The following is a 12,891-nucleotide window of genomic DNA, read 5'->3' as shown; positions in this document are numbered from 1 at the left end:
TTAGGCACCCCCAAGTGATCGTATATACTTACCCCGGGACGGTGCTCCTATCAGCAGAAATCTGCACTGGCCCGGGGTTCTTCCAGCGAGCACCACGGAGTGATCCTCTTCCTGCGACTTCTTTCTTCACGTATGGGTGCACATATGCAGTATCGCAAAAAGTCTAACTTATTTTTTTTATAGCTAAAATTTTCATTGTTTTATAACACATCAAACATAAGACAAAAGATATGCCGTAAATGCGGTTGAGTTACTATTACAGAGCTTTGAGCAAAATATTTACTTACAGATTTGTTTAGTAGTTTGGTTGATACACTCAACATCTAAAATATAGTTCAAACAGTCATACATTGAGATGTGCATGTTACCTCTGGAATACCTATAATCAACATTGAACAGTAACAGCATGTTCTAAATAAAATTAAGAACTTTTGACTTTTATAGTATAAATGTTTCTTTTCATGTTAGGGAGCCCTGACCCCCAAGCCCCGATTAGCACAATGGACTCCATGTTTTTTCAAATCTTTTCAGTGAGCCTCTGGCTAGTAAGGTGAGTTCTGATTCACCAATGTTATCCAGTTTTGTACTGTGGGTGGTTGGGGACCCATTCATGCCATGGCAATTACTTTCTTGGCATAGTACAGAAGTGTTCGGTATCTAACTCTGGCATGATTAGTGTATATGATTTCTTCATGTGCACAACTGTGGAGTCAGCAGCTTAGGGAAATCAAATTTATCTGCCAAGATATCCAAAACTTCGGTCCAGAACTTGGAGACCAGTGGACTCAACCAAACCATGTGTAAGAAGTTGGCTCATTCTGCCCCACACCTATGACATCTTGCAGTTGGATTACTTCCCATGGCCTTTAATCGCACAGGGGTGATATAGAATTGGTAAAGCCATTTAAAGTGAACTAGTTTGTTGCGTAGAGATGACTATAACCTTTATCTATTGCTTCCTCCCATTCCTCATCTTCGCGGTCTGGGATGTCAGCTAGCCATTTTTGGCAAAAAGTCGAACTTTAATGAAGTTGGCTATTTCATTCTTCTGTGCATGGGTCTGCCCCAGGAAATTTGAAAAAAGAAGGAAGCCGATTTTTCTGTGGTGCTCGCTGGAAGAACCCCCAGGCCGGTGCATTTTTCTCTTCATAGTGGCACTGGCCTGGGGTATGAAGTAAGTATTTAAAATCACTTGGGGATGCCTAACTTTTGGCACCCCAAGTACATAGAGCATTTCCTTCTGCTTTAAGCTGCTGATTTGCCCCTTAAGACCGATTTGACAGGATATCTGACTGTGTACTGGCCTCTCCTTGACAGATAACTGGTGTCGTATTAGCTTGTTGATGTTGCCCTCTCCTTATGGCCTGCATTATGATCAACGCAATATGGCTCAGCACATAGATAGTCGAATCAGGTAAAGATCACCCTGTCTGGTGAGTTTTCAGGTGTATGGACACCTTAGGCTAGGGCCACACAGGGCCCGATTTTCACCCAACCACTGGTAGTCACATCCCCTCTTTTCCGCATTCAGAATTATTGAATCGGAAGTGACGCAAACTGAATCAAAAAACCCAGAGTCTCTGCATTTTGAGCTGCAATCCAATGAAGTCTGTTTGCTACCGATTCAATATTTCTGAATGTGGAAGAGAGAGGATATGGAAACCAGGAAGCGGATTTCGGCAAGCGGTTTTTGGCCCCTGTGTAGCGCTAGCCTTAAAGCTTGCTTCCCACTTCCCCACCACAGTCCAGGTCAGTTTGCACCCTTACAACCCTACCTTATCAGCAAGTGCACAATGTAGCTCCCACTTCCTTGAACCAGATCTCCCAATCTGTTTTGTGGGGAGGACCATGCTTCCTATGAGAAGTTGGTCTGGTCTGAGAGAAACATAGGTTAGGAAAGTGATGTTGGCCACTTGTGCTGAGAATGCAAATTAGAAATGGACCACTAAACATGCATGCACTTGAAAACCGGGTAGGGGATAGCGAGGAGGATAGGCACCACCAGGCCACTGGGAGGCCAGGCAGGATTCAAGAACCAGAGAGCAAAATTGCTTTCAATAGCAATTGCATTTACAAATAACATTACAATTATATTTTCTTCAATGGCATTGTTGCACATAGAGCTGGAGCAAGAACTGGTCAAACTGGTAGAGGCACATTGGTATCAGTGTGAGCAAAAACATTAAAATTTGTCCAGTAAGGCCAAATTAAAAATGCAACCCTGAGGCTGCCAGGTGCTGGGGTTTTACAAGACATAAAAATTCGACATTGGTGTAAAAATTGAGTGACCTTGTGAGTATTTTCCAGAAGACTTTGGTTCAATGTCTTTAATGTTACATTACAGTTGGTTTATTATACTATATCAGTTTAACATTACAGGTGTGGCCCTCCTGTGTTCCTTATCAGATGTGCAATGGGATCTGCAGCAGCAGCAGCAACTTTTTCTCTCGAGCTTGGTCAGCAAGCAGATGTGTATGTCTGCATGCTTGGAGCTGTAGTTTAGTGAAGTATTTGCCATGTTCTAGTGTGGGGGACCCCAACCTTTTTAACCCGTGAGCCGCAGTCAAATTTACAGAGTTGGGGAGCAACACAAGCATGAAAATAGTCCCTGAGTGTGCCAAATATGTGCTGTGATTGGCTATTTGGTTCCTGTATGTGGACTGGCAGTTTGGCAAGACACCTGGTTTTTATGCAAACAAAACTTGTCTCCAAGCCAGGAATTCAAAAATAAGCACCTGCTTTGAGGCCACTGGGAGCAACATCCAAGGGGTTGGTGAGCAACATGTTGTTCATAAGCCACTGGTTGGGGATCACTTGTTATACTTGTTGCTTCTTGTTATTTTTATTAACTGCCAGGGATATTTTGTACAGACCTAACTCGTTTTCATATATTACAAAAGTGAGTGGGGTGCGGGGGGGGGGGCTTGTTGGGAGGGTGACCCGCCAAAGCAGTAAAATTGTGGGTCACTTGCAAACCCCAAAATTGCAGAGGGGTATGAAACATTTTTTTTGTGGGGAGAACCTGGGCCCCTAGAGGTTATGCCCCTGACAAAAGCATATAATTTGATATAACCTGTGATAGGACCCACAATTCCCATTATTACGATGGTTAAGGCCATCATGGAACAGAACCCCCCCATACCCACTCTGAAACTGTTTTGGCACTGCACCTTTACAAGAAAAGAGGGTGGAGACTGGCTGCATGATAACATATAGCAAACTCAGGCACAGGTATCTTATTGCTTGCTAATAAGCTCAACAAGCGCACTGATTTGCATTCTGGTTTTCATAACACAAACTGTCATCTCCTCTAAATATACTGGTTCTACAGGCTATGGCACTTTGTTCCACATGTGTATGGATTCTTGGACGGTATCTGTCTGTTCAGCCCATGGGTCAGCCGGTTGGCCACTTGGCCTTTAGACTCATAAGAGTGTACTGTCTATGTTATTTCTCTTTAAAGGGGTTGTTCACCTTTGAGATAACTTTTAGTATGCTGTAGAGAGGGATATTCTGAGACAATTTGCATTTGGTTTTCATTTTTTATTATTTAAAGTTTTTGTGTTATTTAGCTTTGTATTCAGCAGCTCTTCAATTTGCATTTTAAACAATTTGGTAGCTAGGGTCCAAATTCCCCTAGCAACCATACATTGATTTGAATAAAAGACTGGAATAAGAGAGGACCTTACTAGAAAGATGAGCAAGAACAGTTGCTTTTAGTTGGGGTCAGCGACGCCCATTTGAAAGCAGGAAAGAGTCCGAAAAAAAAGGCAAATAATTATAAAACTATAAAAAAAATAATGAAAAACAATGGAAAAGCTGCTTAGAATTGGCCATTCTATTACATACTAAAAGTTTACTTAAAGGTGAACCACCCCTTTAACAGTAGTATTATATGAATCATCCTTGGGGTTTATGTATTAATACTTACAAAGTGTATCATAAAGAAAGTGCTGTGTTATATTCCAGTGGAAACCCTCTGGTTTCAGGACACCAGTAAGATGTTTATCAGTAAACTCCTTTTATTCTTGAAGATGAATTATTTATCCTTACTTCTTTTATGTTTGCATCTATTATTTACACAACACTCGGGCTGATGCACAGAATTAATTTTCACAAAGATGTACAAGGACTAGATGTATTTCTTATCTTCTCTGATAATGGAACCCCTATTCTAACTTCTTTGAAAGAATAGTCACTTATGCAACAATTTAGTATATATGCCATTTTCAAGCTTCACCCTTCATGTACCACCTCGAAAATATTCTTTATTAAACATTATATTTTCTGGCTAAAAGTATCCCAGTCTAAATTGCTTTGCCCTCAGATAAAATGCTCACTGCTGAGTTCCAAACTGTCTCCTGAAGCAATGTCATCACAAGCACTATACATAGGGAGTGTGGTGTTTTTATAGGGATCAGATCTAACAGCACCATGTGCGGCACCACCACGGCCGCCCTCAGAAATCACAGGGCCCCGTACGACAAAATTTCCTAGGCAGCGCCCACCATAAGCCCCACCCACAAGCCCGCCCTCTCCAGCCGCTACCACACATAAAAAAAAAAAAAAACATTGGTGGATAGGGTCTCCACATGTTAATAAAAAAACATTTGTGGTCAGGCTCCTCCATAAAAAAAACATTTGGGTCAAGGCCCCCCATTAAAAAATATTGGTGGCTAGGACCCCACAAGGTAAACAAAAATTGGTGTCCAGGCCCCCCCCACATTATAAAAACATTGGTGGCCAGGGCCCCCCTTAAACATCCATGTAAAAAAAATTGCCACCCAGAAGTTTGAAAAAAAAAAAATTGGTACCCTTGGGCCCCCTACAACTCCCTTACCCTCCCCCCCTGATGGCGGCCCTGGGCACCACCATTGGACTCTGGAGCAGTGGTAAATACCTCCTCGGGAGGGATGTGACGTTTCACCATCTGGTGGTAACAGGGAAAGTCTATGATGCCAGGAGAACACTACCTGCATGAATGCATAATGCCATTGTTAAAAAAGGGCACTGCTGCCATGAGGCGAGATGAGAAACTCACAAGTTATAAAGGGCGTCAAAAAGCTACTCCTATTAACATTAAGAACCAATTTGCAGCCAGAAATTCAACTATGCTCCCCCTTGAACCAGCTCCGGCACAGGAAGGGTAAGCACTGGGTTCAAGTCGGCAATGCAGAAGCCGCCTCAATGGATAGTATCACCAGCAAAGAGAGGGGCAAGTTTATATGAATCCCCTTGGTTTGGGAATGATATGTTGGAGAGGCAGGTATTCTTATCCGTGACCATATAGTGTATATTATGGCACAAGCTGTTCTCCATGAATATTGAGCCATTTGGTTTCCCAGCATCCTGGCTGTAGTAACAGTGTGTGGGCATGTGCACAAATACAGCATAAGTACTGGGTGGTACAGAAAAGAATCCAAAAGACATTTACTTTGTGTCTTATGCATAATTGCTGCAAACTTGGACATACTTGCAAGGTAAGTTCTGCACATTCTGGTTCCTACACAAGGATCCATGTAGCTGCCATATGCCACGGTGGATCAAGCCACCATCATCTACATGTTGACTCCAATGAAATCCCCCTTGATAAATAGGCTGATATACATATTAGCTTATATTTAGCATGTGACAATGATATGTTCTCTGGTTGACAGTGTAAGAGTAAATTGTCCTTGTTATCATCGTTCGATATTTCTTTTCATTCTATCAATGTCTCTGAATGTGTCATGCAAGCCACTAATGGGTTGCTAAGGTTAGCAAGCCCCTAGCAACCTTATACCAATTTAAATTTTAAACTTTACAACTACAGGGCAAAAATAACTCACTAAAACAAACAAACAAACAAACAAACAAAAGTCTCGGCAGCTGCAGCACTTTGGTCAGTCCCATCCTTGCCCTAAGGTTTACTAAAATGAAACAGAAAAATAAACTTTCCCTGTAGATGTTAATTTTGTTTTATGTGGATTGGACAAATTTGCACCTAAACAGTTACCCATGGCAACCAATCAAAAGTTTGCTTATGTTGTCAATCCTGCAGATGGCTGAAAACAGCCAGATCCATGGTTGCTATGGGTTACTGCTGAGGTGCAAATTTGCCCAGCATTTATAAATGAGCCCTATGAGCTGGGAAGAAGGATCCATTCTGAGCCACCTAATGAAAGTCAGTGCCTCCTTGTCCATGTCTGAGCATGGCAACAGCCTAGCAGCGAGCCAGATCTCGGGACTCAATATCAGGACAGAGACCCCAGGGAAGTACAAAGCATGTGTATGGGCAAAGAGGCCAGTGAAGCGCATGAGTCTTACCCAACCCTGCAGTGACTCAGCTTATTAGTCAGCAAGTGGCTGGTCTTCTGGGCATTGTAGGTGGATATAATTTATATGTCAAGCGGCAGCAGGACTCTATGATCAGATGTAAGGGCACTGAGGTATTCCACAGAGAGACTTCTGATTAACCGAACAATAAGTGGGAATAGTCACACGTTTCTAACATTCTGTCCTGCGTATATTAGCCTTTATTTTATTGCCAAATATGGCACAGCCAATCATTTCTTCCCCATTGGCAAATGTCATACAAGAATCATCATTGGACCATTCAAAAAGGATCTTCCAGTTCTATTTCTGTAGATTTATGTAACACTTTTGGAAGGGGTACTTAAACGCACCCTTCCCTGCATCCATGTCCCCAGGGAAAAAATGTGACATTGACCTTCACATTATAGTACGGTAACGTATTTACGTTTTTCAGACTATCACCCACAATGGTAAAACACGCCACAGCGTAAGGGTTGCGAAGTTGTGCGTCTACTTCGCTAGCGTAAATTCGCCAGAGACGGTCCGTGGGGCACATGCGCAGTAGTGCAATCCCACGGACACAGGGACTGGACGCAGAGACACTTCAACTTTATTATATATGCTGTGCTGTGCCCAGGAGGGCAGAGTATGGGTATACATAAGTATCTAGAAATCTCCTCCCCAGTTCTGTATCTCATGTTTTATACACACTAGCTGTGGAAAGTAGTTCTGTTGCACAGATTTTTGTCTTGGGTATTAGCTTCCCTTTAAAGAAAAAAACCTATAAACTCAAACTTGGGTCCTGAAACTGGCTCACCCTGGGGTGTAGTTCTTACCTTAATATCTTGTGTAATTACAGTAGTAGCTTTATCCAACATATTTACTATGTCTGACCTTTCTCAGGGACTGAAATGCTGGGAAGCTAAACATAGTCTGTTAGCCCCAAAATAAACTTTAAGTATCAGTATAAAAATTATTTTATATGCACTCTACAGTATCTGGACACTATGTCATGTCCAATCGCTGCTGAGTTCTAAATTGTCTTCAGGATAAGAACTGTTTGAGTGACTGGGAATTTATGGGGGGACCAGGGTTATGGGTGATCAAACAAACATCACCATTTATAAAGCTAAGTGCTGGCTCGAGTAGTGTAAAGTAGGGATGTAGCGAACGTCGGAAAAAAAGTTCGCGAACATATTCGCGAACTTGCGCAAAAATGCGAGCGGTTCGCGAACGGTTCGCGAACCCCATAGACTTCAATGGGAAGGCGAACTTTAACATCTAGAAAAGACATTTCTGGCCAGAAAAATGATTTTAAAGTTGTTTAAAGGGTGCAACGACCTGGACAGTGGCATGCCAGAGGGGGATCAAGGGCAAAAATGTATCTGGAAAATCTGCCTGTGTGTGCTTGGAAGAGATAGTGTAGGGGGAGAGCTGTTAGTGATTTCAGGGACAGATGATAGTAAGTTTGCTGGCTAGTAATCTGCTTGATACTGCTCTGTATTGAAGGGACAGAAGTCTGCAGGGATTTGAGGGACATTTTAGCTTAGGTAGCTTTGCTGGCTAGTAATCTACTGTTCTCTTTAAACAACTGCCATACGTTGACCTTGTAGGCATTGTTTGCCCAGTTTTTTTGGACGCAGCCACTGAAGCACAGTTGCCATAAAAAATATGCCATATAAATGCTGAAAATAGTAATTTTTCGCCATACGTTGACCTTGTAGACATTGTTTGCCCAGTTTTTTTGGTTGCAGCCACTGAAGCACAGTTGCCAGAAAAAATATGCCATATAAATGCTGAAAATAGTAATTTTTTGCCATATACGTTGAGTCAACGTATGGCAAAAAATGACTATTTTCAGCATTTATATGGCATATTTTTTCTGGCCTCTGTGCTTCAGTGGCTGCGGCCAAAAAAACTGGGCAAACAATGCCTACAAGGTCAACGTATACACTACTACAGCGGTGGATACGGATTACGTAAAATATATGAATGCTGCTTGAAAAAAGTCACTCTGGTGTTTTTTCTGGAGACGGTAATATTATGGATATTTAGACAGAATGTGAACAAGGTCACACAGCTAGATGGCGGGTTGAAGAAAACAGTGTGCAAATAATGCCTACAAGGTCAACGTATACACTACTACAGCGGTGGATACGGATTACGTAAAATATATGAATGTTGCTTGAAAAAAGTCACTCCGGTGTTTTTTCTGGAGACGGTAATATTATGGATATTTAGACAGAATGTGAACAAGGTCACACAGCTAGATGGCGGGTTGAAGAAAACAGTGTGCAAATAATGCCTACAAGGTCAACGTATACACTACAACAGCGGTGGATACGGATTACGTAAAATATATTATGGCTGCTTGAAAAAAGTCACTCCGGTGTTTTTTCTGGAGACGGTAATATTATGGATATTTAGACAGAATGTGAACAAGGTCACACAGCTAGATGGCGGGTTGAAGAAAACAGTGTGCAAATAATGCCTACAGGGCAAATAATGCCTAAAAGGTCAACTTATACACTACTACAGCGGTAGTAAAATAAAAAAAAGTAAAATAAAAAAAAATTAATATTAAAAAAAAAAAATTAAAGTTGGTGCTGCTGAACTACTAGGAGCAGCAGATTAGCACACCAGTCCCACTCCCCAACACTGCTAGACTAATAGCACTGGGCTCTTATAGTAGTAGTAGTAGTAGTAGTAGTAAAACAACAAAAAAATAAATAAAAGCAGTCCTTACAAGGACTACTGTTATTGCAGCAGTCAGCAGATGAGATCAGAAGCAGGACAGCTGCCCACTGCAGCTACATACAGAGCACTGCAGTAGAAGGTAGATTACTAGCCAGCAAAGCTACCTAAGCTTAAATGTCCCTCAAACCACTGCAGACTTCTGTCCCTCCAATAACAGAGCAGTATCAAAACGATTACTAGCCAGCAAACTTTCAACTGTCCCTGAAATCACTAACAGGCAGCAGCTCTCTCCCTACACTATCTCTTCAGCACACACAGGCAGAGTGAAAAAACGCTGCAGGGCTTCGGTTTTTATAGGGAAGGGGAGTGGTCCAGGGGAGAGCTTCCTGATTGGCTGCCATGTACCTGCTGGTCTGGGGTGAGAGGGCAAAAAAAAGCGCCAACAATGGCGAACCCAAAATGGCGAACGTCGCGCGACGTTCGCGAACTTCCGGCGAGCGCGAACACCCGATGTTCGCGCGAACAAGTTCGCCGGCGAACAGTTCGCGACATCTCTAGTGTAAAGGGCACCACCATCAGAGCAGTGGTAAACTCATTCTATGGAGGGATAAATGGCATAGGCTGGGGCTGTTTCCATGCTATTTTCCCCCTGCTTCCAGTAAAATGTTAGGGCTACAAGGTATAATGAATTCCTGACAATTCCATGCTTCCTACTTTGTGGAACGGTTTAGGGAAGGCCCTTTCCCGCTTCAGCAGAGGACATGCAGCCCCCCATACTGTTTTCCTTGAGTATATTTTTACAATATCAAATGCCTACATCATACCAAGATGAGCATCCTCTTAACAGAAAATTATCTTTAGAAGTACACAACACTTGGGGGCAGATTCACTAAGGGTCGAATTTCGAAGTAAAAAATACTTCGAAATTCGACCCTCGAATTGAAATCCTTCAACTTCGAATATCGAAGTCGAAGGATTTAGCGCTAAACGTTCGTTCGATCGAACGATTTTTCGTTCGATCGAACGATTAAATCCTTCGAATCGAACGATTCGAAGGATTTTAATCCAACGATCGAAGGAAAATCCTTCGATCAAAAAAAGGTTAGCAAACCTATGGGGACCTTCCCCATAGGCTAACATTGATTTCGGTAGGTTTTACCTGCCGAAGTAGGGGGTCGAAGTTTTTTTTAAAGGGAAAGTACTTCGACTATCGAATGGTCGAACGATTTTTCGTTCGATTCGTTCGATTTCGTTCGTATTCGAACGAATTTAACCAATTCGATGGTCGAAGTACCAAAAAAATACTTCGAAATTCGAATTTTTTTCATTCGAATCCTTCACTCGAGCTTAGTGAATCGGCCCCACGGTTAGTTTTTTCATTGTTCATAGCTGTACCAAATCTTGTTCTCTTTGGCAGCATTAGTTGGGGATGGATATACCGTAGGTCTGTACATTTCATGGCTTAATTGACCATTGTGAGGAAAACTTACAGGCAGATTATATACAGGGCATGAAGCTCCCACCTATAGTGGGCAAGGATTGGGTACAATAAGATGCTATAAATGCCTTTATAATGCTCACTGGGAGAGCTGCCACAGTACAAAAATACAATGCTTTTGTTAAAGGGGAGGTCAAACCTCCACACTCCAGTCTATCTGGGTTTTCCTTCATTACACAAGACACAGGCTTCACAGCCTTATAGTTTGGGAAAATTCCATGTGTTGCAGGGCACACTGGCTCAATCATTGTCCCTTTGAGGGTCCTTCTCTGAAATGTGCTTGTATCACATCATATATTCCTTTTATCTCCGAGCTGGGCTGCTAAGGGGTACTCCAAACATGGCCAAAATTGCTAAGTATGTCTCTGAGACAGAACTGCAGAACATGGGCTCAGAATCGCATGAAGGACTTTCTGCTTTGGGGGAGCCTACAGTGCTGGAGAAGTATATCCAACTTTGTGTAGCAGAATTACTGGAAAGTACCCTCTTCATCTTCTTGGGATGTCTTTCTGTGCTTGTAAACCCTCATAATGCTGGCCCACTCATCCCTGCTCTGGTCCATGGGTTCACACTGGCATCAGTCATCTCCGTCCTTGGCAATGTAAGGTAAGGCTTGTTGCTGACGTAGCCCTTCCTTCAGCCCAAGTGTACTAATGGAAGTGATGTGTTTGTGGGCCAGTCCTTCCTAGTCCCATAGTATAATATTGTCAATGACATGTTTATGGGTTAGTCCTTCCAAAGCCCAAAGTGTACTAATGTCAGTGACGTGTTTATGGGTCAGTCCTTCAATAGCCCAAAGTGTACTAATGTCAGTGACATGTTTATGGGTCAGTCCTTCCTAGGCCCAAACTGTACTTATGTCAGTGACATGTTTATGGGACAGTCCTTCCTAGGCCCAAAGTGTACTAATGTCAGTGACATGTTTATGGGTCAGTCCTTCCTAGGCCCAAAGTGTACTAATGTCAGTGACATGTTTATGGGTCAGTCCTTCCTAGACCCAAAGTGTACTAATGTCAGTGACATGTTTATGGGTCAGTCCTTCCTAGACCCAAAGTGTACTAATGTCAGTGACATGTTTATGGGTCAGTCCTTCCTAGGCCCAAAGTGTACTAATGTCAGTGACATGTTTATGGGTCAGTCAGTAGATAAAATAAAATAAACATCCTATAGTAGCTCTAGTGCACTCAACAAATAACAGTTTTTTTAGTATCAGGCCTTTATGTTATGCATTGTCTTTTTGTAGTTCATTCCTTCTCTTCCAAATGGAAACGTCTCCAACTAACATCAAACTCTCTTTTAGTGGAGGACATTTCAACCCTGCAGTGACTCTGTCAGTTGTTATTTGTGGTGGGCTGACTCCTATCTTGCTGGTGCCCTACTGGATTTGTCAGTTATCTGGTGGAATGCTGGTAGCTCTCCTGGCCAAGGTAATTTTATTCTGAAAACATAAAAATAACTGGAAAAGTGTCATGTTCCCTACTGATACTGATGGTCTTTGGTGGGGCAATGTGTAACATAGGTAGTAGTTTGGTGCCAGGGAGTGCAGAAGTAGCAGTTTCATAACATCTGAAGGGCACTAGGATTAACAGTCTTACTCAACAATAAGGTCCAAATATACTTTTCCCCTTCCATGCAACATCAAAGTCAAGGACAAATTGATTTTACAGTAATTTGTGCACTGGAAGACAAGTGCTGTCATTTTCAAACAGCAAATGTTGGACATTACAGAATACAGCAGGGAGAAATTTGGGGCCAATTGTGTTCATTACATTACCCAGTTGCTGTGACAAACAGCACCAGTTTTATTAATTTCTTTATTGTATTTGTTCCAGGATCTGGCAGATCAGGAGTCATTCATCAATCACACTGGAGCCCTCATGTGGTACTGTCAAGGGAAACAACATGTTCAATTTAATGTGCAAATAAATATAGTGTGACTGTCGATTCTTTACAGAGGCTCTATATTTGGGTCCTGTGTAAACCCAGCTTGAGCATTGGGTCCTGCAGTGGTTGCTAATTATTGGGACCACCATTGGGTCTACTAGGTTGGCCCTCTGGCTGGGGCTCTTTTGGTTTCTCTGCTATACAGGTAAGTAAAAATAAGGATGAAATAGTGACATGGATAATGGGGGGACAGCACTTGTCCTAATAATCATTGGTAAAAGCTAAAAAGGCATATTATACCCTGTAACATTTATTAGTATTGTCATCAGTGATCTCAGTCGCTTATCCCTCAGGGGCCCAAGCTTGGCTGTCCATCTTTTCTGTAATTCCGGCCCCTAACAAATTCTATTGTAACCATTTCTTTTACATATGAGTGGATGTTCTCATATTCTAGTATTTTCAAAGCAAAAGCTCGGAGGCCCATTCAACAATGCTCCCCGGCCATGGGACAGAAATAC

The sequence above is a fragment of the Xenopus laevis genome, chromosome 9_10L (genome assembly GCF_017654675.1).
Source record: "Xenopus laevis strain J_2021 chromosome 9_10L, Xenopus_laevis_v10.1, whole genome shotgun sequence".
Lineage (NCBI taxonomy): Eukaryota > Metazoa > Chordata > Amphibia > Anura > Pipidae > Xenopus > Xenopus laevis.
The sequence above is the reverse complement of the archived record's forward strand: the minus strand, read 5'-3'. Positions refer to the sequence as shown.